General features: G+C 37.6%; 2 long non-coding RNA genes across 4 annotated transcripts in view; one reads left to right on the top strand and one right to left on the bottom strand.

The window, feature by feature from the left end:
• LOC106018809 (uncharacterized) overlaps positions 1-6,889 on the bottom strand; it is a 30,609-nt gene extending 23,720 nt beyond the window's left edge. For both annotated transcript variants that reach the window (XR_005262577.2, XR_003495506.3), the window contains exon 1: positions 6,539-6,889. This is a non-coding gene — a long non-coding RNA (uncharacterized lncRNA). The remainder of the gene's footprint in view (positions 1-6,538) is intronic.
• A 30-nt stretch (positions 6,890-6,919) lies between these two features.
• LOC106018810 (uncharacterized) lies at positions 6,920-23,531 on the top strand. Of its 2 annotated transcripts, none has more exons than XR_005262575.2 (6): positions 6,920-7,150; positions 10,753-10,851; positions 15,486-15,597; positions 16,384-18,875; positions 21,177-21,285; positions 21,752-23,531. It is a non-coding gene; the product is annotated as an uncharacterized lncRNA (long non-coding RNA). The 2 variants fall into 2 exon arrangements; XR_001193187.5 differs by having other exon boundaries at positions 6,921-7,150; positions 21,177-21,275.
• The last annotated feature ends 804 nt before the right edge of the window (positions 23,532-24,335 follow it).

The raw sequence follows: 24,335 nt of genomic DNA, 5'->3' as shown, positions 1-24,335 counted from the left end.
TCATCCACCAAGCACATCACTTTGTCATAGAAGGAAATCAGGTTCGTCAAGCACCCATTTTATAATGGGGTATTTCACAACTTGATCACAAACTCCATGGTGTTCTGAGCAATATTCAGCCCTAATGTGTCCTAATAGAATGATGCAAAAACAAGTAAATTGTTACTTCTCCCTCAAGACTGACTAAAAAATATGAATTTAAGTTTTTAGATATTTGTTTTAAATTCAGCTTTTTTTTTTTCAACAAACTATTTTGTTTCTATTCAGTCTGTTTTATTAAACTAGAGCAAATATTCAAATATAATGGAGTAGAGCACTAGAGTCAATAAATTAATTGATGGAAGGAAGTACTTTCACAGTTGGTGTCTATATATGACTTCATATGCATGTACAAACACGTGCACACACGGCTGTTTCTTAGCAGAGGTTCCAAGAAACCCAATGAGACTGCAAAACACCCTGGTAAAATTTTCTCCATTTTCTGACAACTGGACAATAGCACCTCTTTATTTTACTGGGGAAGAATGCACACCCTAAACTGAACTGATCTTAATGAAATTTGCAGAAATGACAGCAGAATCAAGCTCAGCACAGAGCTCAGGAGTGGGTGATGGCAGAGCAGGTCAGCTTAAAAGTGTCACTTCCCAGTGTGTGCACACTGCACTGAGGTGCTTATTCTAAATCTCCACAAAGAATGAAGACAGCAGAATTACACCAGGGTTGAATTTAGCCTCATAACTTTACTGATCTATTTTCTACAATTCTCTTAAGTATTCAGTTGCTTCCTGCTAATTATTTTTGCATTATTTTATAGAAGGCTAGTGTGTGCCACATGGGCCTTTTGTACAATGTTCTTTAATCATTGTCACTCAAAGTAATTTAAGTTCCTGAATGAGTTTATACAGTAGTAAAGAAACTGTTAGAGAAAAGGCTATGGCCCTCGCCTTATGGGTTATTAAAGTGAAACTAGTATTTTCCACACAAATCTCTTTAGCAAAATTTTGTAAATGTTCATTTCAGGCCAAATTTGTACTTTCATGAATTTAACGAAGATCCCCAGGCATGCACAAGACTCTGGTCTGGATGGGTGTTAGTATACAACTGAGCAGAACAAAAGTGTTCACATCACAAACTAAGCTTAAAAAAAGACAGCTTAAATTTAAAACCTGACCTCCAGAAGTCTCTTTTTATATCTTATATCATAGATTTCTTGCTGGTAGACAAAATGAAGCAATCATCTTGTTTTCGGGACGCTTCTACTTTTAATCAGTTTCATAACAATGAAGGGTAGGAGTGGGACATTGTAAAAATATGCAGAAGTGTAAAGATAGTTGGAAAGCTCAAAAAGACCAGCTTCCATTGGGACAAAACAGTTTGCTGCAGGCTGCACGTTGTACACAGACCAGCTCCTGTAATGTTAATATTAGGTAAGATATGAAAACAATGACTCAGACACTAAGTGCAAGACCCATTTACTTAAAATATCCTGCATGAGGTATAACAAGCTTCAGCAAATGCCTGAAAAATGTGAACAATCTCAAGTTCTCTGCTTTCAGTTACATGCAGTCTGCCTCAGAGTAAAATGCTCTTTTCTCAGAGACATTTTCTGTATGATTTAATACTAGAGTTTTATAGATTCCTTGCAAGTCACTCTAAATACTGTATTTACTTAAACAAGCAAACACATAAACAAACATAGAATGGAAGCTTCATTGTAGTTTTCAAGCATGGTCAAACCAGACTCGGGATGCCATGAAAACATACTACTCCAATTCTTGTTCCAGGACTTTTTCAACATATCCGTCTTTCTGAAAGATGTTGAGCTATGGTCCACAGTGCTGGGGAGATGGTTTTGCCAGTTTATTCAACCAGGCCATCAGACACTAGCTCTGAAACAAGTTAAATGAGTATGGGAAAAAGAAACAGATTGTGTTTATCTTGCTAGTGCCTTCCTCATAAATCAACCAAAAGATACCTTAGTTCTATATGACTACTCTGCTTAAATCTGAGTAACCACTTATGTAAAGTTTGTATTTTGTTAAAAGTCTACTAAGTTTTCCTTGGCCAGAGAAACTGCCCCTTGTCATTACAATTAAGGGTTGTTTTTCATATGGGTTCCAGCAAAGGTCTTGCAGACACAGTGACTGTTGCAATTGCACAAGACATTTTGGCAGCCAAGCTGTACACTGAATATAGGCAAGATGATCTCCTAGCTTGTTCTGCAAAGGTTGCATTGCTCTTATGCAAAGTCAAACAGCCTCTCTCCATGCGTTATCTGCCATCAATTTATAATTCACCCCACTCAACATTAACCCCTTAGGTATTGTTTCAAAATCAGATAATTACTCCTTTCAGCTCCTTTAAAATATTCTCTACAGTTTTGAAATAAGAGAGGATGGGGTGCCTAGCACATAGTCTTTAAGTTCTGTTCATGCAATTGAGTGAAATGACTCATACTGCCGATGTGGATTTACTCATTAGGTTTGTTGTGCTAGTAGATGCTCTGGGGAAACTGATGGTGACCAAATATTTCCTTTTTATCAGTGCAGCTATTTCTCTCTCATCTTGATACAGAGCAGCTCTCGTTGTCACTGGTATGCACTGCAGTCTTATCAGATCTCCCTTCTCTTTCTTTCCTCCTTTCCTCATAAAAAATTTCTCTACTGACCTTCTCAAAGTACATTATCAGTGCTATTTTGCAACCCCATCACTTTAGTTGCCAAATACATAAAAAACGTTTTGGTCTGTAAGGAGATAAAAAATATTCAGAGGTGAAATGTGTAACACCCACATGTTTTCAAAGACCTTACTGTACAGAGAACCTTCATTTTGTCCTTTGATATGGCTTTTAAAATTATTTCTAATTCTGATCTCTCAATTCATTTGCTGAGTAAGATTCATAAAACTTCAGAATAATTGGTGAATTTAACAACTTTTCAAATCATATAATTATGCATGTGTATAGATGAAAAAGCTTTACTACATCTTTCACCCCTTTTTGTCTTCATCTCATAGCAATAAAGAGTAAACCTTCCCAGGGAAGAAGTCAAGGACTGCCTTCGTGATAGGCTCCATATTCACCAGAATAATCTGTTGTCATTAGAGACCTAAAGCAAGCATGGTCTTGTACAGGGGGCCTGACTTAGCACTCCTCATAGTCTGTGTAGTCTCAGACACCTTGATGCAAACATTAAAGTGCTCTTGTGTTATTTCTCTCAGAAACTGCATGTGTCTGTATTCAGTTCATCAAATTACAGGAGATGATTAGATCAAAAGCATTCTCTCGTGAGTAATACCTCATGAGTTAATAGTCAATGAGTAATAAGTGATCATCAATGAATTTGTTTTTTGCAGGCTAAGTGGGGAACCATTTTAAAAAGCAAATTAACACTGCTCTGGAAGTAAAGGTATAAGGACCTCAGTAGCAGCATGCCCCCTGTAGATAGTGAGTTTAAAAAGCAAGGTTGTCTGTGGGTAAGGAGAGAATTGGCAGAGTGTTAACATGTTGTCTAATTACTTCAGATATCTTCTGGTACTAAGATTTCATATACCATATAAGCAAGCAGTTCAGTTACATCAAAATGAAGGGGTTGTAGCATGAGGAAGGATTGAATCTACAATTTAATAAAAGTGTATCTATGCCTTTGTACAGCAATTCAAATATTTACCTTTACAGAAGGCAATATGCTCTACAGTAAATCTTCCAAAAGATGAACAGAAACCTGGTTGTTTATTTAACTCTAGAGCAGCGAAAAATGCTACATAAAATAATTTATATTTAATGAACTGTTTTTAATTTTCTTTCTATTTCTTTTTGTTAAGATCAATCTGGCATGCATAAGTATTGGGAGCTCCCCAGTACTCTCTTTCCCATTCTTCTTTATTTCTTTTAAATGATCCCAATGTTCCACAGTGCTTAATCTAGAGATTAAGTACTTAATCAAGAAATCTCCAGCATTTATGCAACTAGACTCTGTTTCTTTCCTCTATTGCTCAATTATTGTATCTTGTTTGTAATTTGTAGACAAAAGTTTTTCTGTGTAAAGAAAATGTGTACATTATTTACATGTGTGTTTTTTACTTTTCCACTATGCCTTTTTGCCAATATTATGAAGAACTTGGGTGATGATTTTCAGTTGAACTATTTGGCTTCACTCTCGTTGTCAGATATGGGATGTAGCTCTTGTGATATACACCAGGGAGATATGTAGGCATCAATATTGTAAGTTGCCATATCATCATTTTTTGATAAACACTTTTTAGTATCTTTGGGACACTAATTTTGCACTCCTTCACATGTAAGAAAAGCTATATTTGTGATCTGAGATTGTCCTTCTGGACTCTATGGTAGAGTCCAGACTATTATATAGACAACAAGTATTGTTGTACCTAGATTGCTTTAAATCCTTCTTTCATTTTTGTCATTGTATTGAACCAAGCCAGTAGAACAGAGGAGCTTAAAACCCTTAAAATCTTGTCAACCAAAAGTTTGGAATTATTTTTATCTCCGACAATGGAGGTCCCTTAATGAAATGCTTGACACCCCCCACTTCCCACCCCGCTCTCCTTAGCACATATTCATTGAAAGAGGATATTTATTCTAACAAGCCTATCCAGCTACTTTTAGCTACTAAGTACAACAAATGATCACTTTCATAGGATCATGGAAAAGAGGGCTGTAATGGTCTTTGAGCCTATGTCTTCAGTGCTAAGAAACAGAGAGTCAGGGAGGAAGCTTGAACAGTGGAGCCCTGATTGTCCACACTGTTTTTTTGTTCACTTGCAGTAGCTAGTTTTCTTCAAGACAAATCTGCTATAGAAGGGGAAGGACATGAGCCAGTCCATGTGACTTGGTCTCAGGGCCAGGAATCAACCCTGAGGCCTATTAGACATAGCCTGAAAGGTTATAGAGCCATCTCTTCTTCTCAAAATAGAAAAACATCATCAAGCAGTAATTTGTTCTTTTTCAATATGAACTGAATCCAATCAATGAGCTTTGTTGACTGAACACTCTAGGGCTGTGCTCGACCCAAAAGCTTTTACTATTTCTGATTTTTGCTCTGCTCCCATGGACATCAACAATTCCTTACTGTCACAAGACAGCATAAATAACTTGCTGACATCCCTCCTAAATCTCAACTTGTAGTATTCCAGTAAATTAAAATATGCTTTTGCACCAGTGAGTATGCTAGTGTTAGATGGTATACAGTTTTTTTCTGCTGAGAATAACTGACACTTTCTCAAGCCTCAGGATAGAAAACCAATGCTTTATTATCAACATAAACCTAATTGTTAGGGGCCATAACACCAGTTCCATGTATAGTCAGGAACCCACATAACTCCACTGGAGTTAGGAAACAGTTAGGAAAAGTCACCTCAAAATTCCTCCTGGGCTGTGCTCCTAGTAAGCACTCTGGGAATGAAGGAGCTAACCCCTAACATGAGTCTTTGCAAAGTTTGTGGCCTATGAAGTATAGAATAATAAACCTGTCTTATATGATGCTGTGTATTATCTGTACTGCAAGGCATCAGTGACATTAATTTCTCAGTTAGACCACAGTGCCACTGAACCTATACAATCAGGCTTTATGAAATTAAATAAGGGCAGAACATGGCCTTGTAATTCTATCCCCTAAGCTGAAGAAGAAGCTCCAATTACGACCAGTACTATTAATATTTCTATCCTCATTCAAGACATCCAACCACTAAGGAACAAAGCAATTACAATTATTGCTAAGGTGATAGAGATGTCTTCATGTAACGACTTACAAAAGCAAATATATTTTGAACTCTGTAATGTGTTGTTTTTGACTTTTGCCACTTCTTGACTATTAGCCGAGTAGAACAAAATTCTGGAAAAGTCCAAACCCCGATAATCACAATTTTTATTCTTCTAAAATTAATAGGGAATTATACAATACTTTATGGATTCTGGGCCTGGTTTTCAGAAGTGTTAAGTTATCATAGCTCCTATACTAGTCAGTGTAAGCCTTCTCTGCTTAATGTATGTTGAAAGTAGGTCTTCAGTCAAATTTATGCTATACCAATCTTCTGAATATTTGGGAAGACATTCCATTATAAAGAAAATAACGTAAATTTTATGTGCATATATGGATTATTCATTTCAGATGTTCTGGTTTTCTACTTCCCTATTTTATTTTATTTTTCCTAATGCATATCATTTACACAAATAAAACATGAGGACAAAGCATATGGAACAAGGTAACTTTTGGACTATGATAAATGTGACCTAGCAAAATGAGGGAAAATTTCATGTCTGTCTTCACAGAGACAGAAATTCCCAGAGCAAGCAAGATGCCCACACAGGAATCCTAACTGCAAATCCAGATCCAAATCACTGCTTTTTCCCAGGCCTGGGAGATAACAGGAGGAAGAGAGATGCTGGCAGAGTAAAACTCAGGAGCAGAAAAAGACTCAGTTCCCTGTATCCAGCACTCTCATAACATCTGTTCCCAGACTCCAGAGAATATTATTGTTTTCATCAGGTTAGTCTAAGCACAAAAACATGCATTGCTACCTTTGTCTTCTTTCTGCTTGCCTTCTTTCTGTAAACCATGAGATAGTCTTCAACACCCTCCTCCTCCTCTATATTTACCCACAGAAGTCTCGTGGATGTCCCAGGACACTTTTCAGCCAGTTTTGCAACACTTAAAGCCGCTGTTGTTACAAAAGAGCTTCTTTCAGTTCCTCTCAGCAGGCTGTTGTGCTATGGGCCTTCAAATCAAGAACAGACTCCTCTTGGGTTCCTCTTAGACTTTTTAATGTGCCTTTTCCCTAGAGATGCCTCCTCTCCCCACATTTAAATTTCCTTTCCTCTTTTGCCAATGTTAATGTTATACATTAGATATTTGGCACAGCTGTGCTGATATGTATTTCCTCTCAGCTGACTTCAGCCTGTCTCTTGTTTCTGAATGAAAGCAGACTTCAGAGCATTCATCCCAAGGGGCTGATCTCTCTGTGCTACACCTGCTTTCACCTCACCTGGAACCATGAAGGAAATGTCACCAAAACACCAGTGTGTAAATTAAAAATAAATTAATGGGTTACCCAAGAAAGCATGGTAATGTAGCACTGCTAAGGGGCTCCAGCTTCTTCCTGCTCATAGGAAAGCAAAAGAAGTACCCACAATGTGAGTATACAGGAATGGAATACTGGTATTGTAATGTATTTTTTTTGAGGGGTGCCATATATTTCTGTTTTACAAACTATTCTTTAAGCTATTCTGACATTTTTTCTTTCATCTTTGTTAGCTTGCAGAGCATGGACAACATGACTTCCTAATCATCTTCTTCCAGTCTCCTATCTCTATCTAATCATTATTTACAAAACACTGTGTTTAAGATTCTGCCCCCAACCCCCACCTTCTTGCTCTATCTGTGGAAGGCTGAAGGAAAAAAAGTGTAGGAGTTTTGGAGGCAACGTCAGGCTCAGACAAGAGCCTGAGGCAATGGTGGCAGCCACTGTATCATATCTCACTGTGATGTCATTGTTGGTCTGATACGTACAACACCTTCACCATATTTACCATAACTGAGCACGTCAGGATCATTACAGACAAATGCTAAAAATACTTTCTCAAAACCTAAATTTCAAGATTTCTTAACCATAACACATTGTTTTTCTTATCCTCCTGCCTTCATCAATTTGCAGAAAACCAACATATAATACCTGCTTTTGTGAATCTACAAAGGTGTTTACATCTTTTCTGAGGTTAATATGGTGATTTTCTTTGAAAATGTGATCTGTATCATTACTGACACTTACTATTTGCTTTGGAGGTTTCCAATGCCCTTCTGTGAAGCAGGGCACCACAATGTTGTCTATTGCTAGCATATAAATTCAGCATTTAAAATATAAATTGACAGAGATATCAATGTATAAGAGAAAGAGAGCAGGCCCCATTTTTTTCTGGGGAATTGAGGCATGATAAAATTGACTTAGCCAACATGGAGTTGAAGCTCTACCATATTTTTCTTAAGTAGTGAGAGAAACACAGTGGTTTCACTATTGTTGCATAGACAGGATACATTAGTTTGACATATGCATTGTGCACTTTGTTGAGGTTGTAGAAGGCATTAAGGTGCCTTGGGGATTCTACCACCAAAGCCCTACTTTTGGAGCTTAAAACTGCAGCAGACTGATTTCCCTTAGATTACAGAGCCCCAGTAAGACCACATGTCCACAAGTGCTGCAGAAGCAGGGCCCTGGAGGGAGAGCCTAGCTATAGGTCAATGGGAAAACAGGGTCAGTGGCTAATGAGTCTGCAGCACTGTATGGGGATGTGGTAAATAATTTGCAGTAGCTCCAAACTGGAAACTGGAAAGAAATAGCGTAAATAGTACTTTTTCAGAGAAGAAGTATTTTAGGTGGAATCTTTTGAGAGGAAGAAAAGCAGTTTTATTTCCACCTTCTCATGTACCTAGGAGCAGATGAGCAGCACAGCTGGCTAGAAGGCTTTTCTCGATGTTTATAATGTAATAAAGATTCATTGGGTGTGTTTAATCTTTCCTGTTAGTGTTTTGGTGTTTGCATTGGAGATATTCAAATCTTGCAAGTCTGGAGCCAAATATTATCTGTATGAATCTTTGTCTGAGCACTACATCCTCCCTTGCAACATTATTCACATGTAGCTGTTCTGTTGCCAAATTCTTCAAAATTCTAAGTAACATCCCTTTTACTGACTCTCAGCCAAATCAAGTAACTGAATGCTTGCAGTGTTTCTTAGATTCAGGTTATAAACTGCTGTACAATGCTACTGATTGCATTTAATTCAGTTCTCCCACTTCCCCTTTCCCTCCCATATGGGACCAAACTTCCCCTCCTTCTCTGATACCTTCCCTTTCACCTCAGGGTGAACAACAACACACATCTTGCCAAAACACAAACACACCTGTTTTTAAGCACTGTTCATTGTACCTCCTCCCCCAAGCTCAATGTCACAAAGTCCACATGTTCTATGTTGTAAGGTATAATCTGGTATTGATTTTGAGTAGCTAGTCAAGGATCTAGGCTGAGTTGTGTTTTTTTTTCCAGTGGGAGAAAAAGAGGTTCATTATGAGTGAGCTGACTGGCATAAAAACAAATCTATATTCTCAAAATAATAAGAATAACAATAATAAAGAAAAGAGCTAAAAGGATAAAATTGAGGAACTCCAGTGGTACAGGAGGTGAAGAGATATGAAGACTAAGTCAAATCGCACTGTAGTAAATGACAAGTTTTCCATTGACTAAGAACTTGATCAAACTAAAAGTTCAGAACAAGATCCATTTTTAGAAAAGAAAAAGTGAGGTTGTCTTAATTAGAATAGAAATTTAGAAAATCTCCAGAGCCAAAAGAGAAATTAAACAGTCTAGTTTTGTTTTGTTTTATTTTTCCTTGTGTGGACACAGCAGAGCAGCGTTAGTTCAAGAGACAAGCTCACCAGCACCATTTATTCAGATGGCTGAATCTTGGTTAATTACTGTGTTAAAACTGACTCTGAAATATCAGGATTATTAGTGATAACAATGTCTGTTCTAAGAGACATCCATTTCTAAGATCTTTTCACAAGGAACTACCAGTGGTAGAGACCTCTACAAAAAGATCCAAATAAAGAGAAGGCTCTTCCTGTTAATTGTTTAAGGGTACTTAGAAAGTACCAAAACTGCAGTTGCAGAGGTAAAGAGAGGAAGGAACAAGTTTTGGAACATTATAGCAAAAATTTCTATTTTAGAAAAGAAAGTACAAGTCAAGCTTGGAAGTTTTCCTCTGCAGATATGCCTGAAACAGTCACCAGTGCTAACATCAGCACAGATCCCTTTGGTTTTGAATACAGTGAAATAAAATGGTATATTTCTTTCATCTGAAATATTGTTACTATAGATTTGCAAATCAGTGTAGGAATTATACTGCTGACAAATGCAAAAAAATAGAAGCTTGTAAAATATTGGTGCCAGAGAAAAGAAAACACATTTTTAGAAATCTCTTCAATTAGAAGGTAGAATTTTGGATTAGATATATTCAGACATACTCTGAATCTTCTAGGTTTATAAATGCCCCAGCACTCAATCCCCCAAGATCAACATGTTTTACATGCAGAACAAGAACATATCACTGAGATTAGGCCTTTAAGTCCTCATTTTTGGAGCAATGATAATATATGGAATGGTTAGGACATGATAAGGTGATATTTCAATCATATTTTTCAATCACACAATCATAGTGTAAATGACTATAAGATGTCTAAAGTGGTGGCAAACGTGGCTAAGGTGAGTTAAGCCTGAGCAGACATATGAGAAAACCATCTGTATAGGGAATTTATTTTGAATGTAGTGAGCTGAATGTGTTATCATCCATGGTCTAACCTTCAAAGGTACACATACATAAAACCCAGCCTACAAATACAGATTTTAATGGTGTCTATGGCTTTCTAGATAACTTTAAATGTACCTTGAAAGATTCAGCTTCAAACATGTTAAATGCAATCTCTTTTAAAATTCTGTTTGATCCAACTGTATCTGTAGTCTGCTGCAGAGCTGTTAGACCTGAATTATCCTGACAACCTTAATGCTTCAAAAACGTAACTATTTTATGAGGAATGAGGGCTGAGTTTTCTTACATCTAGAAAATAAGTGTGCAGAGGAAGAAGCTGAAAATATCACATAATTTATCAATAATCATTCTCTCAATGACTGTCAGGGATTTTTTGCCTGTTTGACAGTCATTCATGAGCTCTCCCTGTCTGTCTGTAGTCATAGGGATTCACTTGCATGGTTCAGATGGACACATTCCACTCTGCAGACTGTCCGCCAGAGGAGCGTTTAAGTGTTATTCACTATGTACTATTAGTGGTAAGTAACATGGAATTTAGGTTCTATGGTTTTGTTTGTGCTATCTGGTTGTGCAACTGCAATGCTGAAGCAATGCATGATGAACTTGCTTCCCAGATGAAGTTTCAGACGAATGACTATTCATGGTACTACCATAAGACATTCAAAACTTACTTATGTTTTCCATGAACATGTTTATAGTCACCCAAACAATAAATTTAATAAGCAGAAGAACAAACTTGTTCTGTAGATTCTTAGAAACAAATTCAGGCCAAGAGATCCCTGAGCTCTAAGCCATTTTCAATATGCTGATGGGAATTTAATCATTTTCAAACCCTGATAAATACATTCCTCCCTTTTCTGTCTCCAGCAGCAAAAGTTGAGTAAAACTATTGTTTGTTTTCATGCAGTCACCATAGGAAAGGAAGTTTTTAAACAAAGTACTGGAGGACAAGAGCTCCTGAGTTTAAAAGCCAGCTCTAGCAATGATGGTTTCTGTGACTTGGTCAGTTATGTGTTGCAATTCAGCTTCCCTGTCAATGTAATGACAGCGTGTGTTTGCTTCATGCAAATGACAGGGGGAAAAATGTGATAAAGCTGGCTTTTTGCTAGTAGACTAGGACTATCTGTGATCTGTTTGCAGTTTACTTATACTATTAACCACATACCTATTTTTTTTGTGATTTTTTTTTTTTTTTTCCTTAACTGTGGAATGAGCACAACACAGCCCTTAGAGTACTTTGTGGTCAAAGGTGTTGTATAACCACAAGTTTATTTATTATGAAATGAATGCACTCTTGTTCAAGTGAACTCCAGCATGAATATCATATGACAGGACTGATGGGAAGCTTGTTTATTCTATAGACGAAAGTAGTATTTGTCTTAATAAAATAATAACATTTTTCATTTATCTTTAGAGAACAGATCTGATATGTCTCTTGGTTAAGCTTTAGGGATAGATTTTTCAACCGTGATTCACCTTGCCGACTATTTATTCATGTGAACAGTTCTACAAAATGTTCAGATCATGATATGTGTGAAAGAAAAGAAGAAACAGTTTATGTGTTAACCTCTGTTCAGGGCAGTCCTGAGTCTAGCAATGACATTGACTGGGAATATAACTGAAATAATCCAGGATGTTATGGTCTTACATTGGAAATAATGTAACATTAACCAAAAGAAAAAACAATTAGATTATATTAAAATAAGATGAGAAAGGATAAAGACAATGGGGGTTCTTCCTGTTGAAAATAAAATGCTTCATGATACCCCTAGCAGAATTTTGCATAGCAACACCTTGAAGAAAAGGGTAGGTGAGTTATTAAAATAATTTTCTTAATATTTAGAAAACTAGAATAAATTTAATAACATTAGACTAGGTCTGCAGTGAGACTGAGCAATGGCAGCTTCTTTGTTGCTCGAGCATCGTTTCTCTTTTGGACAAGAAAATATCAGGTAGCATATGTATTGTGAAATGCACTTTTGTTAATGAAAATGTTCTTTGACCTGCCACTATTGCTTGTGCTAAAAGATCTTTGTGGAATATTATATCCATAGTGCCTAAATTAATGAGTTTTGCTCAGCAAATATTGAGTATGGGCCTGCACAATCACCACAGCAGACATTGTGTCATTCCTCACAAAACCATGGCATGCAAGTCACAAAGATGTGGTATACAGGACATTCAAAATGGGTGTTTTCACCTTCCTCTGAGTGTCTCCATCCTGGTCAGTGCTCAGGAGAAAATATGAGATGAGCTACACAAGCAAGGTCTAGGTCATGTGGCCAATCCACAATAGATTTAAAGAGTTTCTTCCATCTATAACCTGCGAACAAGATCATCACTTTTAGCACGGTTTGTTAGTCAATTTGCAATAATAACCACAGCTGCCAGGTGTTCCTACCCTCAAAGCATCACATTCAAATAAGATATAAAAGAAACATTAAACAGAAAGCAAGGCAATCAGGAAGAAAACTTGCATGTTCTTAAGTAGGGCCATGTTTATTTTTGGATTTTAAAGTTTGGTACATGAAAGCCTCAAACCCTTCTGTCTCTTACACCCACATGTAACATATAGTTTTAGTTTCATGTTATGAAAACACCACTCTGATAGTCTGCAGGCCAGTCCACACACTATTTTAAAGCCTTTGAACTAACCCCTACCCCCAACAAAACAATTATTTTGAGTTCCAATTATTTTTACTTGAAATTATTTTGACTTAATTTGCCCCACAGGGGTTCTACTAGTACAGCCATATTTTATTTTATTTTAGTTATTTTATTTTATTTAAACATTGCAAGCATAGACAACATTTCTCTACCCCCTTATTTTGGCACAAAGTGCTTACCAAACAGTCACTATGGCAGCAATAAGTATTACTTCTGAAGGATTTCAAAGAATAGCTTGGGTTGAAAGGGATCTTAAAGATCATCTAGTTCCAACTCCCCTGCCATGGATTTATAACAGTCTTGCAACTCGTCTTTGAGGAATGGCTGTGTGCTGCTGCAACCCTTGCATGAAACACTTAATCCACAGAGGTAAGATGCACTTCCAGTATCTATAGCTCTTTAGGGCTGTAGGTTTTGATGGCTTATGATTTTGGTTCTGGAGGTCTCAGCTTCTGTTCTGTGTGGTTTGGCCAACAGGTGACTGCTGTGTTGTAAATTCACTTAGAAAGTTATGACCGTGTAGTGACACGGTCACGGCTGTGACTATAACTCTAAGCCTGAATGTTGTTAGCAAGCTTTGCTTCCTTCACTGCTGCATTTTTAATGCCTGAGCAAACTAAGATTATTCGAATTGCTTCAACCATTTAAAATATTTATGCTGCTACGGAAGTCTTAAGGTCATAAAGAAATTGCTACTAATAGAAGCAATGTATTATGAGAGTCAGTGTTTATGATTCTTAACTTTTTCCTGCTACATGACTCACCCTACTCAGTTATTTAGAAGTGGATATTTTTTTAAAAGGACTGACTTCCTCTGAAAGAACTCTTCACTTAGTTACTGCCAGAGAAAAACAGAACCAAGAAATTGAATTGAGGGAATTAAACAAAAATGAAAATACAAAACCTGATTCCTGTATTATTTTTAGGCATTCGGTTTCGCTCTATGTGATCTGTCAGAGAAAGCAAGAGGAAAAGCAGCAAATTCAAAACCATACGCTCAAACAACATTCAAGACCTGACCTGGAAACTTGGTTTCTAAAATAATCAAGGCCAGAAACATCTCCACACTGAGAATCAGGAGCATCTGTGCAGAAGCTGCCTGTCACTCTGCTGTGTTGGTTTGAAGGGAAAGGGGGTGAAGGTCAGCCTGGTGATGCAGAGTCGTGTTTCCCAATGTTACCACAGCTTGGGAAGTGGATCAAACCTAAAGCCCAGACCCTAGAAGCACACAGGAATGTGGAAGTGTGTAGATCTGGATTTCTCATTTGCATTTTGTACAGGTTTTTAACCTGAGGGAAGAACAGGAGAGTGAGATTACCTTTAGATCTGAATAACACAGCAGGTTACATTACAGCAACAACTTTTCTGATGCATTTCAGGGTGCTTGATCTCAGATCCCTACCGCAGCTCTCTCCTTACAGGCACCCAGTTCTGCAAGTGGGCAGGACATTGTCACCCTTCTACACCCCATTGGCAGGTACTACAACCCCAAGAGAATAGGAGGAGGAGGATGAACATCTTGCCATCAGAGGGGACATAATTCAGCAGAATCCTAAAAGCTGCATGTGGGCTGAAGCAGCTGCTGTGAAGGGAAGGCGGGTCAGGAGAGCAATGCAACTTGCAAAGGGGTCAGGGAAACAGGAGGTGCTGGCAGTTCAGATGTTGCCCCAACAGGAGGTTTTGCAAGTGCAGCCAACCATCAAGTCATATCTGTGCAAGGAGTTCATGCACTGGAGGCCTCCTTTGCAGAGCTGTCTTTAAGCATCTGCACTAGATGCTACCATTACATTTTGTGCTTGCATTTCCACAGATCTTTTAAGGTAGTTCAGTGTTCATGAGCTGAAGGATATTCTGAAACCCTGTGCAGGTCTCTAGCCTTGTGCCTAGAGGAAAGCGTGACCAGCTGCAGAAGGGAGGGTTGCAATAGAATGAAATTTCTACATCCAGAGCTAACAGAGAAAGAGAGAATGGACAACAACAAAGGGATCTCTGCAGCTTTTTAGCATTTAACTCTTGAATTGTTGCACTATAACAAGCCCTGTGATGGGGCTGCACTGCACAACTGGCAGTGACACAATAGTGCTGCCACTGGCACTGTGGTCCCCCATCTGTGGGAGAAGTTAATTATCAAGAACTACCAAGGCCAGCATATTCTGTGAAATGCATCTGCAAAGGCACACTGAGAAGCTGTTGCTGCCTCCCATCTGTGAGCATTTCTCTGTCCTCTGGGGTTCTGAAATAAGCAGCATGTGGCTCACAACCTCTCCTGTTCTGCAAAAGCAGTCCTGCCTGATTACAAGAAGCAAATGTCAGATGTTGTGTCCAGGGAAATGCCAACCTGTATTACTAACAAGATACTCAAAATCCATGCTAGATGTTAACAGCTGTGTGCCTAGAGGACTAATGAGGAGCCTTGGCCATGGCTGTATAGAAAATACTGTGGTGAATACCTGTGTATTTAGTGACTGATCCCTCTGTCCTACAGGTAAACAGGATCATGCAGAAGGTGTCCTAGCATGGGAGTAACTTATCTCTAGAAGGAAGATGTATAACCAGACCCATCCTGCAACACAAACCCTAGCTGGTCGACAGAGAGGGTCAGTATAAGCAGAGGTGGCATTCAAGGGGAGGGACTTCTTTGACCTGAATGCTGCCTCTGACCTGTCCGAGTCCTGTTCGTAGCAGCACTGCACAAGGTCTTCTGCAAGAATTTGTAAGGCTGTGACCAATTTGGTGTCCATCTGTGCATCATTGGTGTGTGGCAGCACTGCTTGTGGCCTCAGCAGTGATCTCCTGCAAAGTCTGTCCACATGAATTTAGATGTCCCTGGGCTTGAAAAATAACTGAGCTACTGTTGATCCCACTACAAAGTTCTTTAATGGCAATTTTTCAGAGCATGCTGAGTAGTTGCACAAGAGGATCTACAGTATGCCTGCCTGCCTGCCTGCCTGCTTTCCCTGTTACCCATACATTCTTTCATCTCACCTTAAGCCTCTGTTTATTTTGTTTGGAGCAGAATACTTCCATCTTAAACACTTACTGAAAAATAAAATAAAATAATAAAATAAAATGTTAGCTGGATTGTTTTTGTGAATGTAACTTTCACTATTAACCTTAAAAGTTCATTCTAATTTTGTTTGCCAGAATCTGTACACTGTTTCCTGCAATTCATGTTATATGTTTTGTACTGTTCTATCATTCGATTTCAGAATACAGTCTGTGTGTGACATGCTTCACAAAACACAGCTGTATTATATCTAACTCTCTCGTTGGGCTCAAAGCCCAAAGAACTATAGTGTTTCTTAGTTAACTATCATCTGACTTACACAGCAGTGATATTTTTGTAGTCTCTTTTAATTTGATTTCTATGTTTGTTTTTACAGTGGTATCCTGAAATAAAATATCTTCATTTCTCTGTACATCAAAGCTCATCAGTACGAATCAATTTCCACTCACAAAGCTGGAAATCAAACTGAAAATCCTAAAAGATTTTGGAGCATTTAGAATTTTCAAAGTATTTGAATGGACTTTCAGCATAGTGTGCTGCTAATGCAAGCTTCTTTTTACTGGAGAAATAGGATGACTTTTGATCATCATGGTGTAGTAAGCTGTGCCAATTTGAAAAAGCAGCAAAACCACTTTTCAAGCAGAGACTAAAGAGTGCAAAGTATGATGTTTGTTGATACTTTTCCAAAATCAAAATCAAATCGTGAAAATTTTGGTTCTGCAAAATGGAATTTGCATTTATGGAGTTAAACTAGTCAGGGCATAGACACTGTCCCTCAGAGCAGAAAATATTTCATCATTTGAAAGCTTTCCTAGGAAATTTTCCAAGACTCCAAGTGGAACATCAACTGATATTGTCAATATTGGCAATGTTTCAGATAGTCTGACATGAGATGTTTGCCATGCTAGAAAAACCTTACAAATGTTGGCCTGTTAGGGTCTGCTGAGTTTTGTTTAAAAATGGAAGCCAACATAGAAATATTTAAATGATTAGAAATATCCCTGGATTTCAAAAGGTTGTACTATAAGAGAGAGTTTGTAGTATAGTATTTCCTCAATGGCACTGCTATTTCTGATAAATGTGTATGTGAAGCAGCCCATCAGCTCAGCGAATCCTAGCCTGGCTTGAAATGCTTGCGCTGCTGGAAGGACTGTGTGCCCACAAGTGATCTCACAGGGCACTGCAATGAGGCAAAGCACTCAGCCCTGGGGAAAAAAAAAAAAAAAAAAAAAAGAAAAAAAAAAACTAATAATAATAAAAAAATACATTAACCAGGTCTGACTGTGCTTCCTTCCTTGCCTTGTAGAATATACAATATTTATGAATAAGCTTTATAAATTAGTATCTGAGAGGTTTCTGTGCTAGTTAGAGCTTCACAGCCTTATTCTGGATGATTCATTCATTGAGTCAGGCAGCCATGCATGCAGTCATTCATAAGTAATGCCGTACTTCCCTTCAGCATGCAACAATGCTTTACCTCCCCAGTGCCTTTCAGTGTTTGTTCAGCAAACACGTTAAGCTAAAGAGTTCCTATTTCAAGCTTTACCATTATTTTTAAAGAAACAGTGTTACCTGTATGTGTACAGGGTGCTGTACAGAGAGCCAAACAGCAATATCAGTAGCAAATGGTTGCAACATTTTGTTTGACCCGGAGTATACCCCAGAAATTTTCTGACTTCATCCATCCATAAGAGGAGGCTTGTACTGACAAGCAAGACTTCAGCTCCTTTTACATTCATGCTACTTTAACAACATTCCCATTTTAACATTCACCTGGACTCCTTGAGGAGGGCTGTCAGCTCCTCCTAGCCTCATAAAACCTGAAGCACCAGGATTCAGTCTTTTGTTATCAGCATTTTTCATTTTTTAATTTTATTTTTTATTATTATTATTTTTTTGCTAATTTCAGCAGTGGACAGGGAAAAAAAAATACAGAAAATCACAGACCAAGGAAGAACATTTGACCTGTGTGTTTTTAAGGAGCTATGAAATATTAAGATCTGGCCAGAGCTGCAGATTAGGCAATAACATTTGTTTGATTTCTGTAAAATCATAGAATATTGGATTGGCCTCATCCAACTTTACACAAATAAAAGGAAGGCACTTAGTCTAAACTAACCATTTTATTACACACACACACGCACACACACACGCAGAGGGGAGAGACAGAATAAGTTTACATGAAATGAAAACACTGTGTGACACTGCATAGAAGATTGTTTAGTCTTCTGGTAACAGGTAATTTCTGCCTATAGTGGAATAACAAGATCAGCATAAGTAAATATCAATAAATACACAGCTCATTGCAACTGACACAACTAACAAAATCTAGAGTACAGACACACTTGTGAAGAAAATGATTATGCAGCATGGGTGCCTACTCCTCATTTTGGGAGGAGAAAATATTTTTTTTCCTCATTTCTAAATAGACTTCTGAGCTGAACAAGTTCCAGTTGAGAAAGTTGGCCTTAAACATTGTTCTATTTCATGTAAATCCACAGGAAAAAAGGAACTGAAAGTTAAAAATATTGCTGGGTGTGACATGTTTGTACATCCCAGACATCTGGGGTATCACAATTAGAAACTCTTTGTGGACATATTTTCATTAGTCATAAAAAGACAAGTCATTTTTTCCTGTTTTTTCAAGATTTCAAAGCTCTGCATTGTATCCCTAAACATAAGTCATTAAATTATGTTTCAAGCTTAAGGAATTTCATGCTTTGAAATTCTTTTGAAGTTGGCAGATGATTTTATTTTTCTGCTTTGCCTTTTTTTTTTTTTTAATTTTTGTTCTTACAGAAGGAGCTTCAGTTTATCTTCCATTATTGTTCTCTTTCATAGCTCATCAAAGGACACCCTTATGAAAAGGTACATAATCTTGTTAAAGAATAATGTTTTGAAACACTCTGCTGTATTTTGAAAGCCTTGGTAATGGCAATATTTTAAAAATAGCTGTTAAATGGTTTTTCTTCTTTTTAAACAGATTTTCAAGGAAAATAAAATTATTTTCTTTGAATTTTTGTTTCTTTACTTTTGATGTATATAAGATATTGCACCAGAAAAGCAGTTGTATTTCCCACTTTTTTCTTTTTTTGTTTGTTTGTTTTGCTTTGTTTTTGTTTGTTGGTGTTTTTTGTTTTTTTTTTTTTTTTTCTGTTTGTTTGTTTGTTTGTCATTTTCTGTTGTCATTTAAGTTCCGAAGTGTTTTAATTTTAAAAATTTACCATGTTCAGGACACCATATGGTCAATTTTCCAGTTAGCTATCTTAGGAGTTTGCATGAAAGAAAAGTACATTTGCAGACAGGGTACTACCAAGTTATGGATTTACTCGTATATTGCTGAGAATTATTTTTAAGGAAAAGTAAATTTTCCACTAAATGATAAATTTTCTGAAGTGTCTGGAAAATGCAGAAAAGGATAAAACACCCCAAAACCTGAAATATTTTTTTCTGTTGTGGTACTTTGTTTCTCTGTTCTTACAAGTTTTGAGTCAAATTTCTACCAAATAAATGAAATATGCATGCTAGTGTTGTAAATGTTTCATTTTCACTTTACACATGACATGGGATTCTGATAGACTCATTTGGACTAAAGATCTATAACTTGACATACTTTCTATAAATTTCTCTGCACTCTGGTTGCTCATGTAGACAACGCATCATACTCTATCATTACAGCCATTAAAATCTATTATGCTTGATCATTAAGTGCTTGTCCAAAACTCAGAGGAAGATTCTGATGCACGCCATATCTAGTTATATGTTTAATTCAGTAATAATATTATGTTATTCATAGTGATAAATTAACATTCCAGTAAAAACAATAACTCCTTTTCTGTCCAATCCTTGCATCCAACCTGGCCACTTCTCTACATAGTTGGCTACAGAACAACAATTAGAGGATGGATTATGACTTCTTCATTATTAAACAATATTTGTAAGATAAATATTAACCTAAATTTGTTTTGTTGTACTGTTTTTACATACCTACCTAATCAAGGAGTTTTAATGCTAATGTGCTCTCTGTGCTCAGGGCAGAACAATGGAAACAGTGGAGACACAATCAACTCTCAGTGTTACTTAACACTAAGACAATTATTATCATCAATATAAACAAAATAATCATCTCTGTTGTTCAGTGCAGAACCTTAAGTGAGTCTGGATTGCCTGGGGTAGGCAGTCCAGCTTCTTGTCTTGTCTGGACAAGGTTTAGGTCCTCCTAAAAGACCTCAGAACTATAGATGAGAAATAATTTTAAATGTTATGATTATCTTAATTTTTCAGATGAGGAAATGAGTCAAAGGAGCATTTGCCTGCATCAGCACTAGGGACCAAACCTACAGCCTATGATTTCACTAACTCTGTTTGGCAGGTAGTGTTTGGCCAGTGCAGTGACCTCTGCCATCACCATGTCTTTTTCTGCTTCATATTTACTTGCCTTTTCTCACCTTCCTGAAATCCCAGCAGTGCCCTACTCTGTCTGTTCAGGCTTTGTGTTCTTTGTAACATGGATGGCTGAGGAGGAGTTGCAGACAAGTTAAATTCATGCAAATCTGGATTTTTACAGAAGTTGGAAGGAGCCTGTCATAACTGAAACATATTCAGTTATTTTCTTCTTCACAAAGGGCTGCTCTTGTCCTTTCTGAAGCAACTTAGGCTGTGTACACAACTCATGTGGAAGAAAATCTCTGCTTTCAATATACAGCATAAAGTTGAGTCTTAGAAACATCAAACTCATCTACAAGAAATCAGTTTTTAGTAGGATTGTGCTGGTGTGGACTACTGGCTATAGAAACCACACTAACCTGTTACTTTGTACTGCACTGAGTAACTTGTTATTAATTTGTTGCATGCTATCTAAACCTCAGTTTGCGAATCTTGTGGAACAGATGTTGTTTTAGGATTATAAGTCTGGACAGCACAGTGGGAGTCATATCCTCCTTGGAAGCCTGACCACAACAAAGAGGGTGAATAATCACTCATATGAATCTACAGAATGAGCACGTTTCATACACTAGCCCACTTAAAGCACAAATAGCTCAGTCATCAATGAGCTGTTCAACAAGACATTTCCAAATACGTGCATTAACAACTCCTATAAGAACCAGGATATTATGGGTTGAATGACATTTCTTCTCTACTTCTCTCTTCCACTTTGAACCCATTCAGGCACTGTGAAGCCACATGTAGAAGCTGCAGTGACACTTACTGGAGAAGGCTGAGCTGATTACTTTCTGCTTCATGGGCTGCTGAGATTCCAGGCAACAGGTTCTTTAATGTACTGATTACCCTTGCATTATAGTCTATTAAACATTGCAAATCTGCTGAGCTATCCAACTTTTATTCAGAAACCTAAAAACTTGTGCCATCATCAAGCACTCCACAGATGCCCCAGATATTACGGCAGCACAATCACTCTACTGTTTAGAGTACTTTGTTTCTGTCTCTGTGAATTATGGGGTGTCACATCATGGCATGTGTTGTTAAAATGGGAGGTAACCCAACATGACATGGCATAATGGGATACAGCCTGTGGGTATAGGGAGAAGGGTGGGAAGGGAAATACAGCTAGACCTATATCTGATGAAAAATCGGTGACCAAAAATTTAGCCAAGTAGTCACTTGTATCTTACCAGGTTATTCAAAAAATGAGTCAAATTGTTGTACAGTGACTTGAAAGCAAAGTAATCTGATTCCATAGCTGTAATAATTAAATTCAATATCTTTATTTCTATTTCAAATAGATCTTCTGCTGATCCGAAAGATGCCACAATTTGTCAACATTAGCAGCTTCTGTTAAACCGAAATGTTCTGTAGAGTATGTCCAGTTTCATCAAAGTTTGGAACAGAACAGAGATGGATTTCAAAACACATAGGTTTCCATCAAGAATGTGTATGGTTTTCTACTCCTTCCAGTCTCGCAGCTCCTTGGCAGCAAAAAGCTCCTAAGATCCACCAGTCTGTTATGGGACTGGAGCTCCTCTTGCCATCAGAAATGATTTTGGCACTTTGTAGTCCCCATTCCACAGCAGATAAGAAACAAGAGTCAAAGTGCTGAAATTGTTTGTGCAATGACTTTAACTTTTTCCACACAGCTCTAGACAAATACTATATGGGTAACTATATTAACTGCAGAACTGCTGTTCCAGTGGCCCATAAAATCAATTCCATGCAACATATTCAAGTTTTAGCCACATACCAGACTCCTCTCTCTTTTTCTCTCTTCATCTATACCTAAGTACTCTCAGCAGCAGGCAGCAAGGAGTCTCTCAATAGAGGCATACGTTAGCCTGCGGCCTGACTGTCCTCGAGGGAGAAGTACTTTCCCCATCCTAGAGTAATTGTTTTTAATTGCAAAACATCCTCTGCCTAAATAAAAATAAGACTCCCCTTAGCAGACTCAGACAGGCCAAAGATTATTTATTTTTTGCAACACCATTACACATAGGAACTCAGTCATGAATCAGAATCCCAAGGGCCATCTTGCTACTTATAAATGAATCTAAATATACTGTTTTGTATCCTTCCATTTCTGCTTAATTTTTTTTAATTAGTGGGTCATTGAATTAGAGAAATGGGTGCAGACTGCAAAGAGCACTGGAAAGCCATTTCTTGCAAAGTGCTTGTCTTCTATTAATGTGGTACTTGTCCCATTGAGTGTGTTTGAGCAATATGCACAGCATTAGTTTCTGAAAGCAGAAAAAAATGAATAGAAGAAACATTTCAAATGGCTGAGAAGCTTTCAGAGGGCAGAGGGGAATAAATTAATAAATAAATAAATAAAGAATATGTCACCTGGAAATTACAAAATGTATTATACTGTGTAACCTTTCTGAATGCAAAAGTTTATGTTCTTGCCGGGCCCAATTCTTATTTTGGCTTTGTTTTCGGTATCTCTGATAAACTTTCAGAACAAATGTTGAGAGTATATTTTGTGATGTATCAGATCACAGTGACCCAACCTTTTCTTGCAGCTCTTTGCATATTTCTGAAAGGTAACTCAGAACAAAATAGCAACAAGGCAATGTGTCCCTGCAAATATAATGAAGACTTTTTCTCCTCAGTTCCAAATCTACCATCTCTGTCAGGTGCACACCAGAAAGTTTCTTCCACATTCTGTTTAATGGTATACCTACCCCAACAGAAAAATCTCATTCCAAACAGTCATTACCTCCAGAAAAAGGCATTGGTCACTGTATATTTTCCTTGCAATCTAAATGCTTATAAAATCAGTCCAGTAGGTCTCTAAAGTCCGTCTGTAAGGGCACCATCTGATGACTCACACTCATGTTACAGATGAGAACTAAGATGGAACAGAATCAGCAACTCACTGCATCTTTGCTGAGTTGGCAGAAATCTCAGAAACCATAGCTCTGGATATGAGAAAACAAAAGAAAGAAAAGGCAGAGTAAATCTCCCTATTTGCCAGAGAACCAAGTCCACTTAGCTTTGAGGAGTTACTTGCTGTATGCCTTCTTAAACAGGAGTTTAAAATGTATTTTAAAGAATAAAGGGTAAACTCAGTGGTGTTGTCTGCTTCCTGGACTAACAACAGCCCCCTTAACTTTGCTGTTCTGTGAATGTTTATAAAAGGCATCAGCTCTGTTTTTCTATATTTTCCCATTTATTTGCCAGTTGCTATGTGAAACTTTGCTGTGTTTTGAAAAGATGATTTAACAGGATCAAACAGATGTTCCTTCTGCATGGAATCTTCAGCCTGGGCAAGCAGAGGATGAACATTTTCATGTGGCTTTGAATACATTTCCACTTACATGCAATCCTTCCAATGGTGGGAAAGAATTTTCTCCTTCCAACAGGCTTCTGAGACTGGATGTAAAATGAGTAGGGGAAACAATTATTTTTTTTCAGGTGCTCAGCTGGCAAACACAGCCCCCCAAATTCAGAGTTGGGAAATGAGTTCTTCACGTTTGAGGTTATTTGGATCTTTAAGGGAAAAGTAAATTAATTTGCCTTTTTATGTAGCATGGTTCACCAGCTTCCATGATCTGGGAAATTTTTAAATGATTCCTTTTTTAGGCATTTTGTTCCCTTGTGTCTTCAGACCATGGCAAATATGATAGGTTGGTTTGTTCAGTTGGGTTTTGAGAACTGGGTTTGACTAATGCTTTTATAGGAATGAAGAGCACTGTGACATCAGGTCACAATGGTACTGATTGAAAGACAAGTAACTGGTTCCCATCAATGGCCCATAGTGGATGTGCAGTTGAGAATATAAGAACAAATTACTTGTGTGCAGAGGTATTACCCCACAATACTTTCCTAACCTGAGGAAATCTACTGTGCAGAGACTTCATTAAATAAAAATCC

The sequence above is a fragment of the Anas platyrhynchos genome, chromosome 1 (genome assembly GCF_047663525.1).
Source record: "Anas platyrhynchos isolate ZD024472 breed Pekin duck chromosome 1, IASCAAS_PekinDuck_T2T, whole genome shotgun sequence".
NCBI classification, from domain to species: domain Eukaryota; kingdom Metazoa; phylum Chordata; class Aves; order Anseriformes; family Anatidae; genus Anas; species Anas platyrhynchos.
This window is presented reverse-complemented; position numbering and strand designations above follow the sequence as displayed.